The sequence below is a fragment of the Doryrhamphus excisus genome, linkage group LG16 (genome assembly GCF_037039965.1).
Source record: "Doryrhamphus excisus strain RoL-2023G ecotype Guam linkage group LG16, RoL_Dexc_Guam_v1.1, whole genome shotgun sequence".
NCBI lineage: Eukaryota > Metazoa > Chordata > Actinopteri > Syngnathiformes > Syngnathidae > Doryrhamphus > Doryrhamphus excisus.
The window spans coordinates 3391515-3414357 of NC_136372.1; the positions used below are offsets into that span (position 1 = coordinate 3391515).

The 22843-nt window shown below is 41.2% G+C and overlaps 1 protein-coding gene across 2 annotated transcripts in view; it reads left to right on the forward strand.

Moving 5' to 3' along the window:
- Positions 1-22843, forward strand: part of stat5a (signal transducer and activator of transcription 5a) — a 45226-nt gene that overhangs the window by 869 nt on the left and 21514 nt on the right. The window lies entirely within an intron of this gene.

Consider the following 22843-nt stretch of genomic DNA (forward strand, 5'->3'; position numbering starts at 1 on the left):
CAGCGCATGGGACCCGTCTGTCAGTCGATACGTTTAGTGGCGAAAGGTTAGCGTGTTTCATAATTTGCTTCCTATTTGTTTGAGCTGGAAAAGAGAGGAGAATAATTAACAATAAAATGGCCGACAGTTAAGTAACGACATGGAGAAATGAGCGTCGGAGGGCAGGAAGGGCTTCTGATCCCCGGCTGAGCTTGCTGGCTTTATGGTTCAAATTATTTAACATGAAAATATTCTTGTTTAACTCCAATAATGATGTGGAGTGCATGGGAAAGTGATAGTTTATAGACCATGCACCTGGCAACTATAAGAGGCTTCATTGAATAAAGGCGTTAATTGTTTTTTTTTTGTCTTGTGACGCCGTCCAATCAGGCGTTGCATATGTTTTCTCGTCAGTTTGGACGCTTAGCGAAGTTACTGGCAACTTATACCGCATTTGCTACTAGCTAAGGTGGCTAAAAGTCTTGCATATGTTTTTCTCATCAGTGTGGACGCTTAGCGAAGTGACTGGCAACTTATACAGGATTTGCTACTAGCTAAGGTGGCTAAAAGTGCTAAGCTACCGGCTAACAGTAGCAGTGCCCTCACAGTGACCTATGTCTTGTGTTTTTTAACTACCGGGTAGTCAGGGGAGGAGGGGGGGAGGGGGGGCTGTTCTCAGCATTGACATCATCAGTTAGCTGGAAGTCAGCTCTTTGGGTTTTTTTTTTTGTGTGTGTTGTTGTTGATGTAACAGAGCGATGACTCAAAGGTGTAAGACCCATCGAGGCTTCGATAACTGGAAGGCGGTTGACAATTTTTTATTTTTTTTATTCGTGCGTGTGATCAAATTGTGGTGTTTTATGGTTGAGGCGAAAAAGGGAAACGACAAATATATGCGTGTGAGGGAAGTGATCAGGAAGCATGTGGTGACATGACCCCCCCCCCCCCACCCCGCCCCCCGCTCCTCCCCGCCACCCTTCAACTTCCAACCTCCTCCCTGCTTTCAGTTGCGCTAACGCTAATCCAGCGGTCACGTGACCACCAGCTCTCAGGGCACCGATCCATCTGTCGAATAAGGACGCTGATTGTTGGCATGCTTGCGTCCCCTGTCCTCTCCTGTCTCATGGCCGCCAGCTTCAAATTTGATACGATAGTTGCCCCCGTCCAAGCTGAAACCAAAATTAAAAGGAAAACATTAAATGAATTAATAATTAATCACACAATAAATGAAAATTAACTTGATCATTTTGCCGGCCTCATTATAACAAACAGGGCGGGAAGGGGGTTCACTCTGTGCATTGGTTTCAGCACCTTTGACACGTTTGTTCCGTCGAACAATGGCATGAATGCAGTGAGTCGTGCAGTCTCTTTGTCTCTGGATGGAGGCGGGGTTTAGGGTTATTCAAACCTGCAATAAAGTCTGTTGTTCCAGCGGCCAAGTCAGTAACATGACTGATGCCTGTTGACCAGTGTAGAAGACTACATATTAATTATTCAGTTTTTTAATGTGTCTTGTGAATGCCTTATATTTGTATTTTACTTTATTTAGCGTTTAATGAGTGCAAACAATCTTGACACAACATCGGTGGTCATTGCATGTTTTTTACGGGTCTACCGATTGTGGTGGGAAAAGGTCGTTAGCAACTGTTGACATTGATTTGCATGCATGTCGGTACTCTATAATGCTACACAGACAACCACTAACTTACACAAAATAAACACATTTAGGACACTGATAAATTGTAACGTCGGAAAGGCATCGGACTTCAGCAACAGTTTGGCGAATAGTAAAAGCTCACAGAACAGTTGCATATTTGTATCTTCACCTGGAATCTGCAACTCCAACCACTTCTGCTTGATAAAATAAAAAAAAAAAAATAAAAAATAAAAAATAAAAAATAAAAAATAAAAAATAAAAAATAAAAAATAAAAAATAAAAAATAAAAAATAAAAAATAAAAAATAAAAAATAAAAAACTATCTTAGGAAAGCAGGAAGTGAACAAATGTAACAGTTAGTGATTGTAAAAGTACCAGATGGAGGGGTAGAATTTAATGGTACCCATTATGTCATTGTATGGTCATATCACCTCGTACCAAAGTACGTTAAATGTACATTATTTAAAAAAAAATACAAAAAATAAAAAGGAAAGCAGGAAGTGAACAAATCTAACAGTTAGTGATTGTAAAAGTACCATATGGAGGGGTTAGGATTTAATAAGTTTTGCTTCTTCCTACTCCTTTTGGACATGTGGAACTGTGAACTGATTATGTGATGCATTCAATTGTCATCTGATGCATGTTCAAATGAGATTAAACCATTACCATTTTCCTCACGGTAGCACATCTACAGCGAATTTAGAGGAAACTCTATTGAGTTCGACGTGCCGATATCGGAGATTTTAGATGCAGACCTATATGATCCGATTGGCTCGATATCAGCATTGGATCGGGATGGTGTGATTCTGGATCACAAGAGTCACTACTCATTCGTCACGGATTGCTGGTATGAGTGGCCTAAAAGGAAATGATACCATGTGACATCTTGAATGTGTTGTTTATTGTAGCAGCTAGTTAACCGCTTTTGGTGGGGAAAAAAAAACAAAACAAACTTATTGGCTATGTCCAAGGTGAGCAGGATGCGCTATAGCTGCTGCCGCTGTTGTCACTGCAACGTTAAAGCCTATTACGGGCTTACTGGGAACGTGGTGGATAACCCACTCACACAGACACATCCATTATAAAGCAAGGGGGGGAATAAAAGTAGATGGACAGAAGCTGCAAATTTGTGTTAGTTCAAACGTAAACATGTTAGTACAGTTGTTTGTTTAATCGCTAATGTGTTTGCTCAACAGATTTAGGTCATGTCTGGCGGAGAAGATGACATCTGGCTAAGATTATTTGGAGGAACGTATGATTAAAAAAAATGGGGGACACATTGAGGGCACATATAGACAAACAACCATTCACACTCACATTCATACCTATGGACAATTTGGAGTCGGCAATTAACCTAGCAGGCACGGCGGTCTAGTGGTTAGCGACTTCCAGCAGCTAGGAGACCAGGGTTCAATTCCACCGGAATTCCCGTGCATGCATGGGTTTTCTCCGGGTACTCCGGTTTCCTCTCACATTCCAAAAAAACATGCTAGGTTAATTAGCGACTCCAAATTGTCCATAGGTATGAATGTGAGTGTGAATGGTTGTTTGTCTATATGTGCCCTGTGATTGGCTGGCCACCAGTCCAGTGTGTACCCCGCCTCTCTGCCCGAAGACAGCTGGGATAGGCTCCAGCACCCCGGCGACCCTCGCGTGGATAAGCGGTAGAAAATGAATGAATATTTAAGCATTATTAGAGCCCTCTAGACATGAAATAACACCCCTATATTGACTTTTAAACTCTTATTACCCAAATTTGTAAATAAAAGAAAATAAAACCTTTTAGGGGCTGCACGGTGTTTGAGTGGTTACCGCGCAGACCTCACAGCTAGGAGACCAGGGTTCAATTCCACCCTCGGCCATCTCTGTGTGGAGTTTTACATGTTTTCCCTGTGCATGCGTGGGTTTTCTCCGGGTACTCCGGTTTCCTCCCACATTCCAAAAAACATGCTAGGTTGTTAATTAGCGACTCCAAATTGTCCATAGGTATGAATGTGAGTGTGAATGGTTGTTTGTCTATATGTGCCCTGTGATTGGCTGGCCACCAGTCCAGGGTGTACCCCGCCTCTCTGCCCGAAGACAGCTGGGATAGGCTCCAGCACCCCCCGCGACCCTCGTGAGGAAAAGCGGTAGAAAATGAATGAATGAATGAAATTAACCTAGCATGTTTTTGCAATGTGGGAATCGAACCCAGGTCTTCCCAATCTCCTGACTCCTTCCAGTCCTAAAGCCAACACAGAACTACTGACTGCATCCCAACACCCAAAGTTGGGTCTTGTAAGGTCAGGATTTCAGGATGTAAATCTTCGAATGGCGTTTTTTTTTTTTTTTTGTAGGTTCTTAAAAACAGCAGAGACTTCCTGTCATTTAGGGAAGTGGTTCTCAACAGCTCAACTGCGGGGCCTACCGTCACCCCCTCAATGAAAAGCTGCGACCCAAATTACTGACGAGTCTCGTCTCTTGTTTTGTAGTCGATCCTTAAAAACAGCAATGCGTTCTACTACGCGTTGGTGCAGTGGGTCGGTCGGTCGGTGGGTCGGCTTCTTGCACACACACGAGAGTAAATATATCATGCAAAGTCGTGATTCGTTATTGGATATTGATCCTCGGAGCCGATCTGCAGCGCCCCCCCCCCCCCCTCCCCCTCTCACCCCGTCCACGCATGACGTCTCCGGCTCTGCTTACGATACGATTTTGAAGATGAATCACAGACGGTTAGATCCCATCTGTTGCTCCTCTGGCTGCCCGCTGCCGCCCCTCCCAGGCATGCGGGCCAGTTGACTCCATCACATGGCGTCGTAAATAAAAGCTGAGAGAGAGAGAGAGAGAGAGAGAGAGAGAGAGAGAGAGAGAGAGAGAGAGAGAAGGGGGAGGCTTGTCTCCAATGCTTATTGTGTGCACACGTCATGCTGCATCACACTGACTCATGTTGTGGAGCGGCGGCCATTATTCTTCATGGAAGATGTTTGATACTCCTCAAGCTGCTTGGTTCATTCATTTTCTACCACTTATTCTCACGAGGGTCGCGGGGGGGGGGTTGCTGGAGCCTATCCCAGCTGTCTTCAGGCTGGACTGGTGGCCAGCCAATCACAGGGCACATATAGACAAACAACCATTCACACTCACATTCATACCTATGGACAATTTGGAGTCGCTAATTAACCTAGCATGTTTTTTGGAATGTGGGAGGAAACCGGAGTACCCGGAGAAAACCCACGCATGCACGGGGAGAACATGCAAACTTCACACAGAGATGGCCGTGGGTGGAATTGAACTCGTGTCTCCTAGCTATGAGGCCTGTATGCCAACCACTCATCCACCGTGCAGCCGTGCTATTTATTATATATATGTAAATGGGGAAAAAATCATGAATTATTTTTAAATATAAGACATTATAATAGTATAATAATAATAATAATATATTATATTAATATATTAATATAATATTAATAATAATAATATATAATTATAATGTAATATAATGAATATATTGAAAATGCTGTATTATAAATAATTGCTGAACAAAATCAACATGTTTTATTAACTGAAAATTTTTTGTAAAATATATTTTTTAAATTTTTGTAAAAAAAAAAAGTTTCTGGAATATAGACAAACCGGAATACCCGGAGAAAACCCACGCATGCACAGGGGGGAACATGCAAACTCCACACAGAGATGGCCCAGGGTGGAATCGAACTCGGTTCTCCTAGCTGTGTGGCCTGTGCGCTAACCACTCGTCCGCCGTGCAGCCCTTTTAATATTAAAAATGAATTTTGACTTTATTCCCACAATATTATTATTCCTCCAAATTAATTTTCTAAAACGGAATCAGACACACGTGTGTGAGTAGACATCCACGGCGACCATTCAGGAAGTCATCTCAACAGCGTGACGCAGTGGAGGGTCAGTGGGGCGGGATGGGACCGCGGTGTCCGCGTTGGGCTTATCCAGATTATCCCTCTGCCACCACGGTAATCGCTCCCTCGCTACTGTGCAGCAGCGCAGCGCATCTCGCTACACCCGTTGCTTTTGTTGTCCTTGTTTGTGGCAAAGCTGTTTTTTTTTTTTTTATACTGTCAAGTACGTCTCTGGCTTCCATGTTGCTCTTTTCAGGTTTGTCTCATGGAAGATTTGAAGAAAAAAAAAAGATTTTAACACACTAGAGCTTCCCAGCTTCAGACCCACATTTGAAGTCTGATTCCTCACCTGGACCAAAGCCTAATTATAGCATATATCGGTAAAATATGGACTTAAAGATAAATACTAGTGGTGCATGATAATTTTGGACCAATATGAGGAATTATGATAACATACTAATGAATCTAAGAATAGAGTTTTCACTTAATTTGCTGTAGATGTGAAAATGGTAATGGTTTAATTTCATTTCAACATGCATCAGATTACAATTGAACGCATCACATAATCAGTTCACAGTTCCACATGTCCGAAAGGAGTAGGAAGAAGCAAAGCTTATTAAATCCTACCCTTCCATCTGGTACTTTTACAATCAGTAACTGTTACATTTGTTCACTTCCTGCTTTCCATAATACAGTTTAAGGTTTTTTTTTTTTAAATAATGTACATTTACCGTACTTTGGTACGAGGTGATATGACCATACAATGACATAATGGGTACCATTAAATTCTACCCCTCCATCTAGTACTTTTACAATCAGTAACTGTTACATTTGTTCACTTCCTGCTTTCCATAATACAGTTTAAGGTTGTTGTTTTTTTTAATAATGTACATTTAACGTACTTTGGTACGAGGTGATATGACCATACAATGACATAATGGGTACCATTAAATTCTACCCCTCCATCTGGTACTTTTACAATCAGTAACTGTTACATTTGTTCACTTCCTGCTTTCTTTTTATTGTTTATTTTTATTTTTATTTTTATTTTTATTTTTATTTTTATTTTTATTTTTATTTTTATTTTTATTTTTATTTTTATTTTTATTTTTATTTTTATTTTTATTTTTATTTTTATTTTTATTTTTATTTTTATTTTTATTTTTATTTTTATTTTTATTTTTATTTTTATTTTTATTTTTATTTTTATTTTTTATTTTATCAAGCAGAAGTGGTTGGAGTTGCAGATTCCAGGTGAAGATACAAATATGGGACTGTTCTGTGAGCTTTGACTATTCGCCAAACTGTTGCTGAAGTCCGATGCCTTTCCGACGTTACAATTTATCAGTGTCCTAAATGTGTTTATTTTGTGTATTTTTTAATTTTTTATTTATGCTTTTTATGCTTCTTTAAACAAACACGGTGTCGGTCATTTGGGACTTATCATCATATTGAGGGATGACATGTCGCCATTAAGGGGAAACAAACATCCAGCTTCATCACATCAAACCTTAGAAGAACGCCACTTCCCCCGATGTTTCTGTTTCTTCATATCGGATAATCGTACGCTTCCAAGGTTCTCATGAAGGCGCTTTGCAAGGTCTTCCCAGCAACTTAATAACTGCTTCATATCATCTTCATGCGCCACCATTTAGCAATGGCCGAATAACGGAGAGCAGATTTTTGAATATCATTTATCGGACAGCTGATCCGATCATGAGCAGAAACATAACCTGACCCGATGCACGAAACGGTGCAAGTCTAGTCACCACTTTTTTAGTTTCCAGTTTTTGAACCAACAATGTGATCAAGTGATCAACACGGATCCGATCTGCAGGTTCAGTCTTTGGGGGTTAAAGGTAGAGTTGACCTTTAACGAAAGCTTTGGCATGCCGACTATTAAGCCAGCGTAGGGGGGGGGGGTCTACCGAGCACTGGTCGCTTTTTAGAAAATTGCAGCCATCTGACCTTTGACACGTGACAAGCTCACAGGATCAAAGGGCGGCGCTCTCCACAGCAACCCGTGGGCACTTGTTTACAAACGTTACCCAAGACTGGCGGCACGGGAACGACTGCGTTTTTGCAAGTTTTTGTTAGCATTTTGAGAATTTGCGAGAACAATGAAACGGAAGGCATTCGCTTGTGTATTGATGATGCAAAAATGACTTTTTAATGGTATTTTGAGAGATGAGTTAAAAATAGTTAAGTAGATTTTAAACGGTACTCCAATACATTGTGGTTAAAGCTATGCTTAAGGAAGTAAATAGACAACTACTGCACTGTTGTATCAGGACACCCATTTAAAATTTTTTTTTTTTTTTTTTTGCATTTTGTTCTCTCAAACTTTACCCAAAACCTACCGAGCCGATGGTTATTATTTACATAATGTATTTAATCCTGTCAGACTCCTCCATGTTGTAACAGTACACACAACCACATGGCATTGCTGCCTTCAGAGCTATAGTGTAAAGGTCACCATAATTGAGCCAGCGTGACGGCGATGACATGAGCCCTCGGGGGGGGGGGGGCGATGGGGGCGGTGGTGGTGTTAACGCACATGATTCAAAAGAATTAGGTACCGCTTTGAATTAGATTTTAACCAACCACTCGTCCACCGTGTAGCCCTACTATTAATTATATACATACGTATAAACGGGGGGAAAAACATGAATAATTTTAAATTTTAATACATTATAATAATATAATAATAATATATAATAATAATATATAATTTTATTTATTTTTATTTTTATTGTATTTATTTTTTATTTTTTTTTATATCAGACTTTACCCATCCTCTCAAGAAAACAATTACAATTTGACATTAATGCTCATTAATACATACACTTGGATATACATACATGACAAGGGACAATTATTTAGAACACAATATTGCTAGCATACATTTTTTTTATTGTTTATAAATGTGTTGGGTTATAAAAATCTGTCATAATAATAATAATAATAATATATAATTATGATATAATTAATATATTGAAAATGCTGTATTATAAATAATCGCTGAAGAAAATCAACATGTGTTATTAACTGAAAAATATTTTTTGTAAAAAAAATCCACGATGGCCCCAGAGATGGCTGAGGGTGGAATCGAACTCAGGTTTCCTAGCTGTGGGGCTTGTGTGCTAACCACGTGCTAACCCTTTTAATTGTCTAAATATTAAAAAAATGTATTTTGATTTTATTCCCACAATATTATTTTTGAAATAGTACTAATTATTAAAGTGTAAAGGTCACCAAAATTGAGCCGGCGTGACTGAACGGTGATGACCCCGAGGGGGGCGGGGGGGTTTAACGCACATGATTTAAAAGAATTAGCTACCGTTTTGAATTAGATTTTTTTTTTAACTGAGTTAAAGCCAACTAATTTGATTTTTTGCGTACATGCCAAGTGATTGGCTCCGTAGTAAACTCATCCCCCCCCTTCCCCCCGCCTGCACATACACCCCCGAACTCTTATCACATATGTGCAGGCTAGTAGCTTCAAGTTAGTGACTGTGGTCTGGGTCACTTAGATATTCAGTTTCTAACAGCTGTACCAATAACGCGTCGCTATAAATATGCGTATTGTTATAATAATACAGCACATATAGACAAACAACCATTCACACTCACATTCATACCTATGGACAATTTGGAGTCGCTAATTAACCTAGCATGTTTTTGGAATGTGGGAGGAAAACGGAGTACCCGGGAAAAAAAAACACGCATGCACGGTGAGAACATGCTAACTCCACACAGAGATGGCCGAGGGTGGAATTGAACCCTGGTCTCCTATTTGTCAGGCATGTGTGCTAACCACTCAAACACCGTGCAGCCCCTAAAATGTTTTATTTGCTTTTATTTACAAATTTCGGTAATTTTGGTAGTTTAAAAGTCAATATAGGGGTGTTATTTCATGTCTAGAGGGCTCTAATGAATGAAATAATGAATAGGTGCAGATTCTGGAAGATGTAAAAAGTTTTCTGTGCGGGTTATTGTGCGAGCCAGAGGGTGGAATTGAACCCTAGCTGTCATGATTTTTTTAAAGGCACACAGAATGTTGTGTCCTTGGGCTATTATATCGATATGGTAGATACCAAAATAAATGCAGGGGTGATGGTCACTAATAGCTGATGATGTTTTTCCTGGTCTACCTGTTCCACGTTTGTTATGAAGTAACAGACTATGGTATTGTTCTTCTTTGGAATATTTAGCGACTTAGCGATTTTGGCTAATGTGGGTGTGGCGTAATGTTGATTTGTTTTCATAAACCGTCATAACAAATCCACCTACAAAATACTTTAATGCCTTGTTTCATTTGTTTCATTTCCTGTCATGTCAACCACCCCCAGGGGGCGGGGGAGGGGGGCTTACATTTGCTCCCCACCGCCACACCACGGCAATATGTTTCCAGTCCCACTCTTGTCTGTCATCCTGCTCGGACCCCTCGGGTTCCGCTTTGACACGAAGGGGGCCCTCCATGTTGTTTGTTCACTTGTCAGATGACATTTAACACGCTGTTTGGGAAGACAACAAGGCGGGGAGGTCCTGACCTGGCAGGGTGGTCCGGTGGCTGGGATCAAACTCGCTCTGTTTTGAAAACACACAACTCAACGTGGTTTAGGCCAGTCGAGGGTAATCACGGTTCGGTGCGTTACTGGCTTTGGGATTGGTTACATTCGAGTGAACGCCGTCGCCGGTGGGTGCCCCAATTTCCCAAGCTGGGAAAATCCTGACGTTGCTTCAAAACAATAACTCCACTGCGGCACCGCTCCGTTGGTAATTGTGTCTGTATTCAATTATAACACCAAAAATAACAAATGTTCCCAAGAGATAATTGGACAATTATGCAAATGAGATCAGGGTTCAATTCCACCCTCTGGCCCGCACAATAACCCGCACAGAAAACTTTTTACATCTTCCAGAATCTGCACCTATTCATTATTTCATTCATTAGAGCCCTCTAGACATGAAATAACACCCCTATATTGACTTTTAAACTACCAAAATGACAAAAATTTGTAAATAAAAGCAAATAAAAAACCTTTTAGGGGCTGCACGGTGTACGAGTGCTTAGCACACAGGCCTAACAAATAGGAGACCAGGGTTCAATTCCACCCTTCTGGCCCGCACAATAACCCGCACAGAAAACTTTTTAGATCTTCCAGAATCTGCACCTATTCATTATTTCATTCATTAGAGCCCTCTAGACATGAAATAACACCCCTATATTGACTTTTAAACTACCAAAATGACAAAAATTTGTAAATAAAAGCAAATAAAAAACCTTTTAGGGGCTGCACGGTGTACGAGTGCTTAGCACACAGGCCTAACAAATAGGAGACAAGGGTTCAATTCCACCCTTCTGGCCCGCACAATAACCCGCACAGAAAACTTTTTAGATCTTCGAGAATCTGTACCTATTCATTAGAGCCCTCTAGACATGAAATAACACCCCTATATTGACTTTTAAACTACCAAAACTACCAAAATTTGTAAATAAAAGCAAATAAAAAACCTTTTAGGGGCTGCACGGTGTACAAGTGCTTAGCACACAGGCCTAACAAATAGGAGACCAGGGTTCAATTCCACCCTTCTGGCCCGCACAATAACCCGCACAGAAAACTTTTTAGATCTTCCAGAATCTGTACCTATTCATTAGAGCCCTCTAGACATGAAATAACACCCCTATATTGACTTTTAAACTACCAAAATGACCAAAATTTGTAAATAAAAGCAAATAAAACCCTTTAGGGGCTGCACGGTGTATGAGTGCTTTGCACACCGGCCTAACAAATAGGGGACCAGGGTTCAATTCCACCCTTCTGGCCCGCACAATAACCCGCACAGAAAACTTTTTAGATCTTCCAGAATCTGTACCTATTCATTAGAGCCCTCTAGACATGAAATAACACCCCTATATTGACTTTTAAACTACCAAAATGACCAAAATTTGTAAATAAAAGCAAATAAAACCCTTTAGGGGCTGCACGGTGTACGAGTGCTTTGCACACCGGCCTAACAAATAGGGGACCAGGGTTCAATTCCACCCTCAGCTATCATTGTGTGGAGTTTGCATGTTCTCCCTGTGCATGCGTGGGTTTTTTTTTTCCGGGTACTCCGGTTTCCTCCCACATTCCAAAAACATGCTAGGCTAATTAGCGACTCCAAATTGTCCATAAGTATGAATGTGAGTGTGAATGGTTGTTTGTCTATATGTGCCCTGTGATTGGCTGGCTGGCCACCAGTGCCGCCTCTCGCCCAAAGACAGCTGGGATAGGCTCCAGCACCCCGCGCGAGCCTCGTGAGGATAAGTGGTAGAAAATGAATGAATATTTAAGCATTATTAGAGCCCTCTAGACATGAAATAACACCCCTATATTGACTTTTAAACTCTTATTACCCAAATTTGTAAATAAAATGAAATAAAACCTTTTAGGGGCTTCACTGTGTGGAGTTTGCATGTTCTCCCCGTGCATGCGTGGGTTTTCTCCAGGTACTCTGGTTTACTGCCGCATTCCAAAAACATGCTAGGTTGGAAAAGCGCAATTAAGTGTGTAAAGTACACAATAGCACTACTTCACACACTGTATCAAGCCTAGACTAGGCTTCAAATAATAAACTGTAGTGGGACCTCGGAGAGTTATTATTAACTATTAGCCCCCAAGCTAATTTAAAAGGATGTTTATTTGCTTTATTTTTATTGGAATTTACAAATGGCAGTCACGGCTCTTGTGTTTGTGGTAATAACAGTCCTGCGGTGTTGCCATCGGTCCGTCCGCGTGACCTACGCTGAACTTACAGTATTTGTCTGCCATATTTAGGTTAAGCCTTTTGTTGACTTGTAATTGAAGAGTGGCATTTTCTGTCTGTACCACGACCACTGAATGCACCATACGGATTGAAGCCGATAGTTTATTGAATGCGGGAAAAGGGTCATCCAAGTATTTACAGCCAAATTTTTAAATTTAGAGGCTCACACTAGGCTATTCATACCGTGCTGGACTTGGACGCGGTGCACCCTCCCTCCTCTGGCCCCCGCTGGCTTACACCCAGACACTGAGCATTCACACTTTGCTTGTCCTATCACTTTTATTCTGCAATTTTGCTGGAATTTTTGGATTACTTCCACTCTTAATTTGGGTCATTTTGATTGTGGAAGGTGGCACCTGTTATTAAGAACTTGCGAGATGAGCGATGACGTTAATGATAGAACATATTCTTATTATGCAGGTGAAGTACCCTAAGTATTGACTTTTGGATTATTTGGAGACTTTGTATTCATTTATTATGAATACAAATGAAATTTATTATGAAATTCTATTCTTAATGTTATCATTAAGAACTTGTGAGAGGACTGATTGTATAATGATATGAACTGTATTTATTATGCACACACATGTGGTTGGCATGTAGGCATGATTGATTATTCATTCATTCATTCATTCATTTTCTACCGCTTATCCTCACAAGGGTCACGGGGGTGCTGGAGCCTATCCCAGCTGTCTTCGGGCAAGAGGCGGGGTACACCCCGGACTGGTGGCCAGCCAATCACAGGGCACATATAGACAAACAACCATTCACACTCACATTCATACCTATGGACAATTTGGAGTTACCAATTATGATTGATTATTATTATTATTATTAATAAGGACCTGGGACTGCACAGTGGACAAGTGTACGAGAGTCTCACAGCTAGGAGACCCGAGTTCAATCCCACCCTCGACCATCTCTGTGTGGAGTAGCAGTAGAAAGCGGTACAAAATGAATGAATAATTAAGCATTATTAGAGCCCTCTAGACATGAAATAGCACCCCTATGTTGACTTTTAAATTACAAAAATTACCAAAATTTGTAAATAAAAGCAAATAAAACCTTTAAGGGGCTGCACGGTGTACATCTGTGCTTAGCACACAGGCCTCACAAATCGGAGACCCGAGTTCGATTCCACCCTCGGCTATCTCTGTGTGGAGTTTGCATGTTCTCCTTGTGAAGAACACCTTGTGGGTTTTCTCCGGGTACTCCGGTTTCCTCCCACATTCCAAAAACATGCTAGGTTAATTAGCGACTCCAAATTGTCCATAGGTATGAATGTGAGTGTGAATGGTTGTTTGTCTATATGTGCCCTGTGATTGGCTGGCCACCAGTCCGCGGCGTATCCCAGCCGCTCACCTGAAGGCAGCTGGGATAGGCTCCAGCATCCCCTCGTGAGGATAAGCGGTAGAAAATGAATGAATGAATGAGTTCTCCTCCTATTTTTTGTGGAAGTGGTAACTTTTTGGCTTCTTATTTTGTCTTTCCCCACCCTCGGGCATCTTTGTGTGGAGTTTGCATGTTCTGTGATTGGCTCTGAAGACAGCTGGGATAGGCTCCAGCACCCCTTGTGAGGATAAGCGGTAGAAAATGAATGAATGAATGAATTAGGACCCGGCCCGCCTCTACCAGGCAGCTGAAAAGACACCATTAGGTTAGTATTTTTACAAGATGACCTCAAAGGTCACCTCAAGTTGTGTTTTGTTTTTGTTTTTATTTTTTTTATATATATTTTTTTATACGGATAAGAGAGGTTTAATACTAGTCGTGGGCGGATCGATACCAAATATTGATCCTCTGATACCAGGGTTTCTTCCTGTCTATAATCACTTTTTTTCTCGAGTATATTTGGTAATACGGGTCTAAAGTTGACTATAGGGGTGTTAGTTTATGTCAAGAGGGCTCTAATGAATTTCATGGTTGAATACAGTCCATTGTTATTGAATAATAATAACAATAATAAAAACACAGGTTACTGTCCCACGACAAGTTAAAACTCAACTTCGAACCCCCGACGTCACTTCCTGTCCACCCCGCTTCCTGCTCTCCTGGAATCAGAACACATTTGTAGCAACACACACGTGAGCACAAGTCTTATTTATGTCTAAAATCACTTATTTTTTCGAGAATATTTGGTGATACGGGTGTAAAGGTGACTATAGGGGTGTTAGTTTATGTCAAGAGGGCTCTAATGAATTTCATGGTTGAATACAGTCCAAAAATTTTTTTACAAAGAGGGGGACTCCCGTGACGTCTCATTATTGCCGTCCCCCGTCTCCGTCCCGACACGTCTCCTCTCCATTTCTGCCGCCCCGGCGCACTTGAGCTCGCAGCCTCTTTTAACACCGGCGTCAAGTTACATAACGTCAGCCTCCGCTTTGACCGGGGCATGCCTGCACGGGCGCACACATACTGTACACGTACATTAACATTTGTTCACACGCTTGCGCCATTTGTCTGCCGGGTAGGTTGAGATAACGTGACCTTCACGCTGCACTCATTCTCAAAGCAAACGGCCGACAGATGGCGTTTTTTTTTTTTTTTGTGTATTTTTGTTCTGCAGTATAAATACAATGTCTGCATTCAGTCTATTTTCTGCAAGTATTTTTCACTTTAAGGTCTGCAGCCTCACCTCAAATAGCCCGACTTGCTCAGAGGCATCTGCCCAGATGGTTGGAAAGTGTGAGCGAGAGCAAAGGGGGGCGGGGACAAAGCAGGTCATTGGCTGGGCGAACTGCGGCTGTGAGGGCTTTGGCGAGGAGGCGGGGAGGAGGCGGGGGTGGATGGGGGTATCGAAAGGGCAGCAGGTCAGTTGAGCACAATGAGGTCAGCTCTGTTTGCTCTATCCCTAACGACGAATACCGCACTCACCAGTACATCATGTACCACATGTTTACACCTGCACAATGCGGCGATTAATCAGCAATAATTAATCAGCAATTAATAATATTTTCTTCACTTTTTGTATATAAAATGACACGGGTTTCTAAATAAAATATGTTTTAAATATGTTATAAAATGCATTTGGTACACTGGTCAGTGATTCGGCCACTGTGCCCCCCCCCCCCCCCCCCCCCCCCACACACACACACATTATTGCTCTATGGTTCTACCATATCTTACTTATTGTGTGGAAATATGGGGTAATAACTACAAAAGCAATCTTCACTTGCTAAAATGTACTGCAAAAAAAAGGTCAGTAAGGATAATTCATCATGCCGCCTACAGAGAACATATTCTAAAATGACAAATACTAAAATACTATGGTACCCATTATGTCACTGGGTGGTCATATCACCTCGTACCAAAGTACGTTAAATGTACATTATTTTAAAAAAAAAACAAACAAAAAAAAAACCTTGAACTGTATTATGGAAAGCAGGAAGTGAACAAATGTAACAGTTACTGATTGTAAAAGTACCAGATGGAGGGGTAGAATTTAATGGTACCCATTATGTCATTGTATGGTCATATCACCTCGTACCAAAGTACGTTAAATGTACATTATTTAAAAAAAATAAATAAATAAAATAAAAAGGAAAGCAGGAAGTGAACAAATCTAACAGTTAGTGATTGTAAAAGTACCATATGGAGGGGTTAGGATTTAATAAGTTTTGCTTCTTCCTACTCCTTTTGGACATGTGGAATTGTGAACTGATTATGTGATGCATTCAATGCTGCATGTTCAAATGAAATACAACCATTACCATTACACGCAAAAGCATTTGAAGCAGAACCAAAACAGTTCCCCTGCTTTTAACAGAAGCCACATTACAACAGTTTTAGGCCAACCATTAGGAATTAACAGCGCTTTTTTTTTCGTACACGATGCTCAATTTTCCAAATGACTTCCGAGTCCCATTTAAACACCGCCAACAAAAACGGGAAAGCGGGCAACGTAATGACTGTTCTACACGGGATGCTTTTTGCACTCTTATGGTATCTCACTCACTACTAAGGTGGGTTCACCCCTTATAATTCATCCATTTTGCTGTAGCGCGTGTCCTTATTAGGGTCACGGGTAAGCTGGAGCCTACCACGGCTGACGTATAGACACTTTCACGCCCATAGACAATTTGGGACACAATTTACATCAGCTATTTTAACAATAATGGCCATTTTAAGTCATATAGATACAAAGCTGTACATTGGTTGCGCCAAAGCAGGGGTGGGCAAACTACGGCCCGGGGGCCACATCCGGCCCGCCAAGTGTTTGAATACGGCCCGCTTGTTCTTTACAAAGTATTTCATTTCAACTCAACGTACAAGTTGGCATCATGGCTTGAGCCAACCTTTGGATGGGACACAATAAAAATAAAAATAAAAATAAAAATAAAAATAAAAATAAAAATAAAAATAAAAATAAAAATAAAAATAAAAATAAAAAAAATAAAAATAAATTTCATAAATTCAATTTATTGATTTTTGACACACGCCAGCCTGTGAATTCGGATGGGAGTACCCCCCCCCCCCCGATACTGTAGTCGTTCACTCGTTGCTAGTATTTGCTTTTTTTCCCCAGCTGAGCCGTGCCTTCATTTGCTCAAGCGGCATTGGGGGAGAGGGGGGGGGGGGGTCAATGACACGAGCCATTATTTTCCGTAGCCGTAGTCCACGCCTCCGAATGCAGCTGCCACCTGCCATACATTATGGCTCCCTGATTGATCCCGCCTCATACTAAACTGCTGCTTCATCAGTCAACGGCACTGACGGATAAGAGAGGTTTAATACTAGTCGTGGGCGGATCGATACCAAATATTGATCCTCTGATACCAGGGTTTCTTCCTGTCTATAATCACTTTTTTTCTCGAGTATATTTGGTAATACGGGTCTAAAGTTGACTATAGGGGTGTTAGTTTATGTTAAGAGGGCTCTAATGAATTTCATGGTTGAATACAGTCCATTGTTATTCAATAATAATAACAATAATAAAAACACAGGCTACTGTCCCACGACAAGTTAAAACTCAACTTCGAACCCCCGACGTCACTTCCTGTCCACCCCGCTTCCTGCTCTCCTGGAATCAGAACACATTTGTAGCAACACACACGTGAGCACAAGTCTTATTTATGTCTAAAATCATTTATTTTCTCAAGTATATTTGGTAATACGGGTGTAAAGGTGACTATAGGGGTGTTAGTTTATGTTAAGAGGGCTCTAATGAATTTCATGGTTGAATACAGTCCATTGTTATTCAATAATAATAACAATAATAAAAACACAGGCTACTGTCCCACGACAAGTTAAAACTCAACTTCGAACCCCCAACGTCACTTCCTGTCCACCCCGCTTCCTGCTCTCCTGGAATCAGAACACATTTGTAGCAACACACACGTGAGCACAAGTCTTATTTATGTCTAAAATCATTTATTTTCTCAAGTATATTTGGTAATACGGGTGTAAAGGTGACTATAGGGGTGTTAGTTTATGTTAAGAGGGCTCTAATGAATTTCATGGTTGAATACAGTCCATTATTATTCAATAATAATAACAATAATCCCTAATAAAAACACAGGCTACTGTCCCACGACAAGTTAAAACTCAACTTCGAACCCCCGACGTCACTTCCTGTCCACCTCGCTTCCTGCTCTCCTGCGATCAGAACACATTTGTAGCAACACACACATGAGCACAAGTCTTATTTATGTCTAAAATTGTTTATTTTTTCGAGTATATTTGGTAATACGGGTGTAAAGGTGACTATAGGGGTGTTAGTTTATGTTAAGAGGGCTCTAATGAATTTCATGGTTGAATACAGTCCATTATTATTCAATAATAATAACAATAATCCCTAATAAAAACACAGGCTACTGTCCCACGACAAGTTAAAACTCAACTTTGAACCCCCGACGTCACTTCCTGTCCACCCTGCTTCCTGCTCTCCTGCAATCAGAACACATTTGTAGCAACACACACGTGAGCACAAGTCTTATTTATGTCTAAAATCACTTATTTTCTCGAGTATATTTGGTGATACGGGTGTAAAGGTGACTATAGGGGTGTTAGTTTATGTTAAGAGGGCTCTAATGAATTTCATGGTTGAATACAGTCCATTATTATTCAATAATAATAACAATAATCCCTAATAAAAACACAGGCTACTGTCCCACAGCAATTTAAAACTCAACTTTGAAACCCTGACGTCACTTCCTGTCCACCTTGCTTCCTGCTCTCCTGGAATCAGAACACATTTGTAGCAACACACATGTGCGCACAAGTCTTATTTATGTCTAAAATTGTTTATTTTCTCGAGTATATTTGGTAATACAGGTGTAAAGGTGACTATAGGGGTGTTAGTTTATGTTAAGAGGGCTCTAATGAATATAAGGAAGGTCATAAACAGGTTTTCTTTGAAAGTGTTACAAAAGTATTCAATTTGTAAATAAGGAATGCGATCCAGTTAACCGCGATAAACGAGGTATTACCGTATTCAGAGTAGTACTTATTGTAGTAAATCTTGACTTTACATTAAAGAATGGCTCTTTGCTTCAAAGTATATATAATTGGTTTTTAATGAGCCGATAAGAGCTGTGAAATTCCTATTCAGGCTTGTGTGACAATTTAGAACATAAATACATAAAATATAGCTAATACCTCGTTAAACGGGGCCAACGACAGACGCACCAACCGAGGTCAAAGTTGCGCTCTGACCGAGATGGTTATTAACCAATACCGTGACTTCCAACGTGAGGATCAAAACAACAACAACAACAACAACAACAGTCGAAGCTCAGTTTACCCAATTAAAGCATCACATGAACACAGAGGATGCTTGTTGCCGCACGGAACCACATGACCCGCCGATGTTCTTGACAGCTTGGAAGGAAAGTAACGGATAGACATAAGGTTCAACAAGAGGCTTCTTTGTGGCGCCCATTCCCGGCCCGCGGGACACGTTGCTACGCCGCGGCCCACATCCCATCACGCTGCCCGCATGAGGAAATCACCCATCACTGTAACTCATGTGTGTGTGTGTGTATGTGCGTGCAGCGACACGTGTAAAATCCTGCATTTAAAGACGCTCACAAGGGGGGGGGGTATGTGATGATGGACAGCACACTCGTTTAAAAAACAGGCTTTGCTACATGTCTTAAACTAAGCGGTCAACGTGGAATATTGTGTTGTGTTGCTATAGAGACAGACACACAAGGATACATACTGTACTTACGCCAATAATAGAGCGGAATTGTGTAAAGAAGAAAAAATAGCCCACCGATGCCCTCAGGACCCCAGTTAGCGACCGCTAGCCAGCATCGGCGTAATGGTGCTCCCTTCAGGGCGCCGCCGTGATTCATTCATTCATTCATTTTCTACCGTTTATCCTCACGAGGGTCATGGGGGTGCTGTCCTTAAGCGAGAGGCGGGACTTATACCCTGGACTAGTGGCCAGCCAATCACAGATCACATATAGTGCGATGTAGGATGTAGGAATATTTTACTAGTTAGAATGTCAAAAATGTGTTTACGACCTCCTAAATATGTTTTTTAACACTATTAGAGCCCTCTAGACATGAAATAACACCCCTATAGTCTCCTTTAGACTTTCATTCATTCATTTTCTACCGCTTACTTTCACGAGGGTCGTGGGGGCGGGGGTGCCGGAGCCTATGACAGCTGTCTTCAGGTGAGAGGCGGGGTACACCCTGGACTGGTGGCCAGCCAATCACAGGGCACATATAGACAAACAACCATTCACACTCACATTCATACCTATGGACAATTTGGAGTCGCTAATTAACCTAGCATGTTTTTGGAACTCCACACAGAGATGGCCGAGGGTGGAATTGAACTCGGGTCTCCTATTTGTGAAGCCTGTGTGCTAACCACTCGTACACGGTGCAGCCCCTAAAAGTTTTTATTTCCTTTTATTTACAAATTTGGGTAATAAGAGTTTAAAAGTCAATATAGGGGTGTTATTTCATGTCTAGAGGGCTCTAATGATGCTTAAATATTCATTCATTTTCTAACCGCTTATCCTCACGAGGGTGGCGAGGGGTGCTGGAGCCTATCCCAGCTGTCTTCGGGCGAGAGGCTGGGGTACACCCTGGACTGGTGGCCAGCCAATCACGGGGCACATATAGACAAACAACCATTCACACTCACATTCATACCTATGGACAATTTGGAGTCGCTAATTAGCCTAGCATGTTTTTGGAATGTGGGAGGAAACCGGAGTACCCGGAGAAAACCCACGCATGCACGGGGAGAACATGCAAACCCCACACAGAGATGGCCGAGAGTGGAATTGAACCCTGGTCTCCTAGCTGTGAGGTCTGCACGCTAACCACTCGACTACCGTGCAGGCTGTCTTAGACAAGCGTATTGTGTGTGTGTTCAGTCCTCTGTCTCTACATTAATTACTATCGCTGACTTATTGTCGCCATATTGTGCTGAGCAGCCAGGACAGACCGTTCTGCATTGCGTTCCTTCATAGCGGGGAAGGTTGCCTTAAAGCAGGGGCGTCCATGGGCGGACTAGCCATCGGGAGTAACGATGGGCCGGTTGTTTATTTATTTATTGTTGTGCCATGCCTCGGTAACTATGGTAACAAAAATCTCTCCTTAAAAAAGCTACAATGAAGATCAGGTTTTTTTTTGTTGCGTGTCGGCTCAAAAGAGAGCGCTCGGAATGGTGGGTGGCACCTCAAGTTTCCTCACAGGAAGTGCTTACGTTAATGAATGGCAGTTTTCCCTGAGAGGAAGGAGTGGGTGCTCGAGTTGATTTTTTTTTTTTTTTTTGTTTTGTTTTTGTCACCCCCACCACCGTACCGCACCGCGTTCACGTCGCCCGAGTCCCTCGGCGCGGAATTAAAACGCCTTCCTGCTGGGCTTTAAATGCATCTGTGACATGCCGCTTCTGCGCTGTAAATGTCGCAGGATAATGGGAGACGAGGGGCACTCAGGGCTCGTGCTGTCATGTTAAAAATACAATGCACGGTGTGCATGTTTTTAAAAGGATGCCTACTGCTTTGAATGCTATTTTTTTTTTTTTTTTTGCTTTGTAATTTGCACAATTCGTTTATCTGAGCCGATCTTTAAGCTGAAGAATCCTTTTCTTTTTTTGGATGTTTTTGTCATAATTTTATACATTAATTCATTATTCCTGTCCTTTATTTATACATGCAAGGAAATTATAGTTCAAAGATCCTCTATCTAATTTTGGTTTTTATATTTTTTAAAGTTAAAATACATCAAATAAGCTACCCTGCGTCCTTTTGATGTGTTAGCATATGGACAAAAAGTTTGTTTATGAGCACCGTACATGTGAAGGTTTATCTCCTCCCTTTCTTGTTTGCTCCACTTTTTGAGAGAAGAGGCACCGGCTTTTGAAGTTGCGGCTTTTCATGACGTCATGAAGGGAAAAAAACAGGCTTCGCTACACATCTTAAATTAAAATTAGCAACTCGTCAGTCAGCTACAGACGCGGGAGCTGTAAATGTGATTTTTATTTGATTTGGTAAATGTAATGGTAACGGTTTAATTTCATTTGAACATGCATCAGATTACAATTGAATGCATCACATAATCAGTTCACAGTTCCACATGTCCAAAAAGGAGTAGGAAGAAGCAAAGCTTATTAAATCCTAACCCCTCCATCTGGTACTTTTACAATCAGTAACTGTTACATTTGTTCACTTCCTGCTTTCCTAATATAGTTTAAGTATTTTTTTTTGTCACGTACCGAAGTACGAGGTGATATGACCATATAATGACATAATGTGTACGATACTAACTGTCAATATACAGTTATTTATACAATATACAGTTACAGTTGTTTACTAGCACATGACTGCCTTATCCTTGTATTTAGCAAACATTGTTTCTTGAATTGGCTCATTGTTGTGCGTTGTTTGAGGGTCTTACTTTGAGGGTCTTATTTGATTTACAAACTATATCAAAGTGGCTTTGCATCCGTTCACTTTTCACTATAAGGCCATCGGTGAAAAGGTTTAGACGTCCCTGATGTAAGTGAACGAGGCATTTAATGGTGTTTGCAGGAAATACACGGCGTATTAGTATGGCATGGGAGAAGGCTGAGTGGTGCGACATTGTCCCGAGGCTACATAAAGCCTGAAATACAACAATGGTGCCTTGCTGCAGAAAGAACAGAAATGGAAGCAAGGTTTCCATCGTTTCATCGGAGGCTGGTCTTTCTGGTCTTGAGTGTGTTTGGAGTAAAAATAAGCTCTTAAGTGTTCTATTGTCCTCATTGGTCTCGAGATTTTTAATAACCATTTGAGGAGACTTACTCGGCTTCTGCGAAAACTATGTCGTTTCGTTGAATCGGTGCACGGTAGAAACTGCATCTGCATGAAACCATCTTTAGACCAGTTTTAGACCATCCAATAAGAAAAGACCCTCTCACACAAACACTAGTCAAAGATCATCTATATGACAGGAGTGTTCTGCTCTCTTTGAGCACAACTTCTACACAAACACTAGTCAAAGATCCTCTATATGACAGGAGTGTTCTGCTCTCTTTGAGCCCAGCTACTACACAAACACTAGTCAAAGATCCTCTATATGACAGGAGT